Source organism: Aulonocara sp. 'chitande type north' Nkhata Bay, linkage group LG2 (assembly GCF_057382095.1).
Source record: "Aulonocara sp. 'chitande type north' Nkhata Bay isolate Kocher_YH1m ecotype deep benthic linkage group LG2, A_spYH_male_GT1.1, whole genome shotgun sequence".
In the NCBI taxonomy this organism is placed as follows: domain Eukaryota; kingdom Metazoa; phylum Chordata; class Actinopteri; order Cichliformes; family Cichlidae; genus Aulonocara; species Aulonocara sp. 'chitande type north' Nkhata Bay.
The window spans coordinates 27,487,644-27,495,137 of record NC_141345.1 but is presented as its reverse complement, the minus strand read 5'-3'; positions in this window follow the sequence as shown (position 1 = coordinate 27,495,137).

Sequence of the window (7,494 nt, the reverse complement as noted above, 5' to 3'; positions counted from 1 at the left end):
GTTGAGGTCCAGAATGTGGGTCCAAACTTTCTCTGCATTGGCAACATCCATCCATCCATCCATCCATCCATCCATCCATCCATCCATCCATCCATCCATTCATTCATTCATTCATTCATTCATTCATTCGCTTCTGCTTATCCTTTTCAGGGCTGCAGGGAGTCTGGAGCCCTGGACAGGTCGCCAGTCTGTCACAGGGCTAACTCACAGAGACAGACAACCATTCGTGCTCACATTCACTCCCACATTCACACCCATGGGCAATTTAGATTAATCAGTTAACCTATCCCCACAAACTGCATGTCTTTGGACGGTGGGAGGAAGCCGGAGTACCCGGAGGGAACCACCTGAAACACGGGGAAAACAAGAAAACTCCACACAGAAAGACCCCGGCCTGATGGTGGAAGTGAACACAGGACCGTCTTGCTGTGCAGCGCATTGGCAATGTGTTTGGGATAATTATTGTACCAAAAAATGAAGCCTTTGCCAGTCAGGTACTTTCCAGGCGGTATTTCATGGTGGATCAATCTGTCTGAACTTTTCTGCATATATCTTCTTCAATTTTTAGATCTACAACAACAACAACAGTGGATCTACAACACCACTGGCTGAAATGAAGCTGCAAACCATGACAGAGCCTTGCTTTATAGGTATACAACATGCTGTGACATGTTTTTCCTAACCTCTTCTGTGCATACTGACATCAGCTAGTGAAAAAACATTAGGATTCACTATAGGGCTGGGCCATATCATACCGTTCACGGTAATACTGGTATAATGTTGGGCAACGATAAGAAAATGAAATATCGCGATAGAATATGGGTAAAACCCGCATGCGCAGTGCCTTTGTTTTCATACGCACATGGCAGAAAAAGCATGGCGGCAATGGAGAATAAGAAGGGCGAAAGCAGATCGTTGAATGAAACAGATGAACCAGAATTGGTTTGTAAAAATGCTGCAACTTCAGCAGCTTTCGTCTGTCAGATACACAACAAAGCACTATTTTTGGTAGAGCATACTAGCGGGCCGTCATTATTACCGTGTTTTTTGGAAAACACAGCACACTTAAAATCAGTCCTTTGATTTTTCTGAAAATCGACAGTGCCCTTTTTAATCCAGTGTGAATTATGTATGAATTCTGGTTGTGTTTACTGACTTCGAAATGATTTTATGTGGCACACGGCGCTCGAAAATCTGTCAAATGTTTTAGTACGACTTTGCTAAGCTACAAAGCCGCACCACTTGATGGATTGTTGGAGCATTACGGCTATCTTAGGCAGGAGCCTCGCGGAGTGATACGTACTGTGCTTCAACATAATATTACCGTATTGTGTGTGTGTATAACCTCTTTTTAAGTTTTGTGGATATTATACATGGTTATGCTGAGGATATGTCGGCCAATTTCCACTGGAAATGCCTTTTGATTAAACTGTCAGCAAGGAATTTGCATTTGCACTGTTAAATTTTTATATAACTTTAATGCACATAAAAAAAAAACAGCTGCTTGTTTAAGTGAAAATACATTAAGTACATTGCTTTCAGATACTGCTCATGCATTGCAGATGGGTTTTTTTTTTTTAAATTCTTTTTAGACGTGGCACTTCTTTTGTCTTTCACCTGTCCAGTTTCCCTGCAAGTTTAAGGATACACACACACAATGCATTTTGACTCAATGCAATCAATGTCCAAAAAAGGCCTTTAGTGCTATTGCTCACACTTTAAAAAAAAAAAAAAGGATAATTGAAAGCAAAATATAAAGAAATTAGAGGTGGCTCAAGACTTTTGCACAGTACTCTATATATCTCAAAGCAGTCCTCTATAAGACTGATAGCTATATTCATATGACATTTTGCTCTAAATCAAGCTTTTCTTACTACCTGTCATCACCCAGACATATAAATGGACAATTGCTGTAAGAGAAATGCATGACTGATATTGCTGTCATTATTGTCATTAAATATGCATGCTGACCCCCACAGGAGACAAAGTAGGATATTTTTTTTACCCTGGTAACATGTCCACATGTTGTTTGTTATATGATAGATGACATGTCATATGCAAAATAAACAGTACCTCCAGGAAAGAACATTTCTGACTTAGTCAAAGTCGTCAAAGTTAGTCTTTTGCTTGTTTGATGAACCTAATTGCTGTTCAGTAGTGTAGTATGCAGCTCAGATATTTGGTTTCTTATACTATAGATAGCAACTAAAGAAAAAAAATTACCACCAGCATATTTCTTGGCAACCCTGTACAATTTTCAGTAATCTGTGCTCTGGATTTGATGGGGTGGGGGCGGGGGGGGGCTTTCTAGTCTTTTTATACTAGTCTTTTTATACTTATCTAGTCAGTTAGCAGTAATTACAGATTACAGATGTAGGTAACTGCATCTCACTTAAAAAAAAACCAGGATGACAATTACCATAATTCAAAGCTCTGAGCTTAAAAATTAGAGTACACAGAATAATGGATGATACAGCCAACTCTCATATGTTTCAGGTTAAAATTGCAAAAAAACAAAACAACTTTTTTTAAATACAATTTTCCTTACATGTGGTAGAAAACAACCAACATGAGGACAAAAAAAAGATGTCAACACAAATCATTAAGAACTTGTGCTGGACTCAAGCTACGTGTCATGAATTTGAGTTTTGTAATTTTCTTTTATCAGAATTTTGTGGTTACCGTCTTTATATTTCGATTCTCAGGTTTTCTTGGTTCATGATCATTGTTTGCATTAATGTCTGTTCCTGCCTCTCCCGTGTTTCCATGCTGTGTGTAGCTTCTATGTGTTAGGTTACATCCGGTTTTTATGTTGGTAATTATTTGTCTCTTCTGCTTTGTTTTAGTTTTACTTCCTTTTGAGTCATTATGTTTGGTGTCCTCAGCTATTTTCCCACCTGTTCCCCTTTTCACTTGTTATCTGGTGAGTCTATATTGTTTGAATCTCCACAGGTACACATGATTGGCTAAATAATATATAATTTGGGTTTTGGCCTATATATCATAAATTGAAACATGAGAGGATATTAGACTGAAGATCTAGAGGATTCTAGTTTGATCCATAAATGTGATGCACATTAAATAAACAAACTGTGAAAGTGCATATCTGTATGCAGATGGCAGATGAGAGAGTCCTTGCCCTCCACCTTCTAATCTTTCCTTGTGTGTTGTAGATAAAAATGACTAATATATGCTAGTTGTCTTTCTGGCTATGAATGAGCTATTTTGGTTTTATTTTTGGATAGAACATCTCGCATGGATAGGACCGGTAATATTATGTCTCCAAACTAGATCTGGCTACAGATGACATCACTAGCTTGAGATGGAAGCACTCATCTGCCAGGAGAGTAAATCTAGAAATGCAACAAAAGGAAAGTCTTTCCTTGTGTAATGGAAAACTAAACATCACCTCATGTCACGAGCCAGAGTGGCAAGTCATTCAGTCTCTCACAAATTGATTGACCTCTCTGAAGGATTTTATTTAGCAACAGGCACCTGGGTCCACCAAGGGCCACTTAACAGTCGGGGTAGCATAGATTATAAAGCATCAGACATTACGTTTGAGGGTTCAGGGTTAAAAACAAACAAACAACCAAAAAAACCCATTGAGGAATTAAAGCTCTTTTCCATAGTATTTAGAGAAATTATTCACTTTATAACATTCCTGCCATACAGATCCACCTCTGTCATTTCACTTGGTGGAGATAGAGATGGGACCAATTTACATATTTATAGCTCTGTGCATACCGAAGAAGGGAGTGTACCGTCTATTAGAAAACATTACACTGGACTTTTTGTTATTGTAGCAGCACACACTGGATTCTTAGAAATATCAGTTTACAGCAGAGCCTGGAGCAAACACTCTTAAAGCCTAAACACTGTTTGCAGCAAGGAAATGTTGCTAGATGATAAATTACTGTGATGGATATTTACCATTAAAGATAAATTGGGATAGATACCGAGTAGGAAGAATGAAGAAGTGGTTCATTATGCATTAGCTACTCTTTATATTCTGGGTTACTTTGTTTAAATCCTAGATGCCAACCATAACAATATCCAATAAGAAAATTGTAATTTTTACATATTGTGTCCTTACACTACCTTGCATTGACACCATAAAGATAAGGTACATTCTGCAAACTTCTGTGCTCTTTATTTGCCTCCTGGCGCTTGGTGTAACTGTAAACTCTATTAAATACATTTATGTGACCACTTATGTGACAAGAGGCAGAGGATTAGCTGTAGTATTCATCATCTATCTCATCTTTATGTTGAACAAGAACATTTGGAAATGTAATGTTTGAGCATTACTAAGAGGAGACAAAAGAGGAAGCAATGAAAAGGTTTAATTTCCCAGCTTGGCAGTGGCAAACCAAGTTAATTAAACTTTGCGTCCTGTGTAACATTTTAAATAATTTATTAAGGCTATTATAAAATGAGAGACAAATAGAGAGAGGGGCAAGAGGTGCTGCTTCACTTTATTATTCCAACAGTCATTTTCTGAGGGTGGGGGTGAGGGGATAGGTTTGTTGGCTCCAAAAAAGAGCAATTTCTGCAAATGTAACAGGGAACAAGCGGTCTTTTGAGCTCAGACAATTCTAATATTGCTTAAAGATAATGACATGCATTATTTTGGGAGGTGTGCAAATAAAGCAGAAGGCCACTCATTTTGTTTGTGACTATATTTTCAATCAAATATTCTTTTTTGAGCAAAATTACAATTTCAACAGTTCTTAACAGTGTAGAATGAAAGGAGTTGCTTTCAATATTTAATGGATGTGTAATTAAAATACCTTTTGGCATTTAAATATTGATCTTAAAATGAACACTTTATATCAAGGTAAAAAAAAAATATTTTTGGACGTACTGATTACTAAGTACATATTTTTTTTCAAAAACCTTGGAGGTTTCCATTTGTCTATACTGTAGGCTGGTTTGTTATTTCTGGGAGGCAAGAAGATCGTTTAAATGCTGCTAAGTAATGCAGAGGATTTAATAAAAGACTGAAAGCCTGAGCGCTTGTATTTTTGACCACACACTCTTTATCTGGGAACTAAGCTTTTCTCTCTTAAAATGTCAGAAGTTTGATGTCCTACGGTGTCAGCCTCTGGACTCATTACAGGTTGGCAGCTGCCCACTCTGTAAATCAATACATTTGAAAAGATCACATTGTGCGTGTGTGTGTGTGTGTGTGTGTGTGTGTGTGTGTGTGTGTGTGTGTGTGTGTGTGTGTGTGGCTGTCATGCAGTGGATATACGTTTCATAACCCTAAATCATGCATTGCTCTCTCCTTACTGGCTTCTTTCACCTTCGCTATCTCTTTGAGAGGGTGTCACTCTTGCTAACTATCTAAAGCGGTGAAAAATGAAGGTGAGCTGAAGGCCCGCTTGAGGTCAAAATGTGCAATTTATCATTTCTCCAGGAGAATTATGTCTACTTTAAGAGTGAGGCTTGGTTTTGGTGCCATTCATTTTCTTTGTGTCATAAAATTATTTCACATTTTTAACTGCTGTGTTTTGAGCTCTAGCTGTGGATACATGTGCTCAAGGTTGAATGACAAAGCCATGCTAAAAAGCCATGCTGGTGGTGGCCAAAATAATGCGCTTTGGTGGTAACTGCTTAGTGCAACATCAAAACACATTCCTCACTTCAGTGTCACTGAAAGACAGCAATAAGAGACAGTTGGATTTATACATGAGGAGACACTGTGACACTTGCAAAACAAAGTCAGGCAGAGAAAGAGAAAATGTGACACAGGCAAGTGAGTGCACTGCACTATGATAGATAAACTATGTAATTGTTTGCCGCATCCCTGTATCTCCGCTTATGTCTGATTGTGGGAACAAAATAACCTTTCGGGAGTATCCACTCTTTCATTTCAGCCTTCAATCTAGACCTGAATACTGAATCTTGTAATACACTTGAGAGCTACTTGGATTTAATTCCTTGTGCCTTAGTCTAGTTTTTTTATGCTGCTCCCAATCAGCCTTTTTTCTTCTTATTGAATTTCTGACAAATGTGTTAAACTAAATCACGAACAACGTGTGAGGCGATCTTATTATCAAGGACCTTGGGGAGAAGCATTGTGGTTGAGGGATCAATGTGTTTGGGCAACTGAGAAAGAGACCGAAATGAGATGATTATTGTAATTCATAGTGAAGTAATCTTCTCCCATTAGTAATTTGTTCTTCTCAAGTTCCTGAAAGTGAAAATAAGACTGAGGGAAGAGAATAATGTTTGTCAGCCAGGATGTCATGGCTTGTGTCCTGTGCGCTGTCATATTTGTGCTTTGCTTGAGTGAGGAATTCAAGTAAAACTGCTGTTAAATGATCTACTGTTAAACAGTAGACCATTTATCAAAAGTCCCCGATTATAAACATTCAGACAGACACCAGAGTTTTTTTTTCTGCATTAAATGAAGCTTTGTTTTCTATAGATTGCATACTTTAAACTTTAGGCCATTGGCATATCTGGTTGTCAGCTCTTTAGCGTTGTTTGATTTGTGCAGGCTATTGGTAACTGTGAGCCACCAGTGAATTAAAAAAAATGGCTGATGAGATTTGCAAGTGGTTGCTAGCAGTCACTTTGAAATTAACTGCAGGCCTAAACCCCTAATAAAAACCTGTTCCTGGGCAAAATGTACATTCTCGATAACCAATTGACACAAGGTTCCTTGCTGTCACTAGGTGAAATTGCTGTAGATTAAACACACAATGCTGCAGCAAAAACAACCTTGTGATTTCTTTGATTCCCAAAAGTCTCACATATTTTGTGTGGAGCACACTAACTTGACTGCAAACACTCACCAATTATTCGCCATTATTAAACTGAAATGGAAAAATGTTACCTTCAAAGTAAAAGCTGCACCTTTCGAAATGTGTTTGCTGTAGTAGTAAGGCACAGCTTTTACCTTGCAAGTAAACTTTCTCCAGTTCCAATTTGAGTCACTAACCTTAAGTTGACAATTAGTGCATGATTGCAAAAGGACAACTTCCATTAAAACTATGGTCAACAGTGGCAATGTGCACTCAACCAAAGCAATGGCAAAGAGATTTGTTACTGTAAACTCTTGCAACCGATTTCACCAAATACCAGCCACCAGATTTGAGATAGAGAGCTGTGAAAAGTTGATAGTTGACACCTTTCTTTGTTTTGGCTTGGAAATGCAAGTGAGCTGTCTGTTAACTATAAATGGTTAATTGCTATATGCATTTTCAAATGTGCTATATAAATAAACCTATTCATATTATGACAACGTGTTAGGGGAGATTCACATTTTTGTCATGTAAAACATATGCTTTTCCTTCTTTTGTCTTTCAAGCTTGTAAGTCTTTCTTGTTTCTATCCATGCATCCTTTTTGTGGTTGAGCTTCTACTACCTAACTCTGATTCAGCCAAAAGGCTTCTGTAGATTATAGCAAGTATCACCTGGCTTAAGGAGTAAGTCTTACATTCTTAGGTTGTTATATTCTCCGTCTTTCTTTTCCTTTTAGC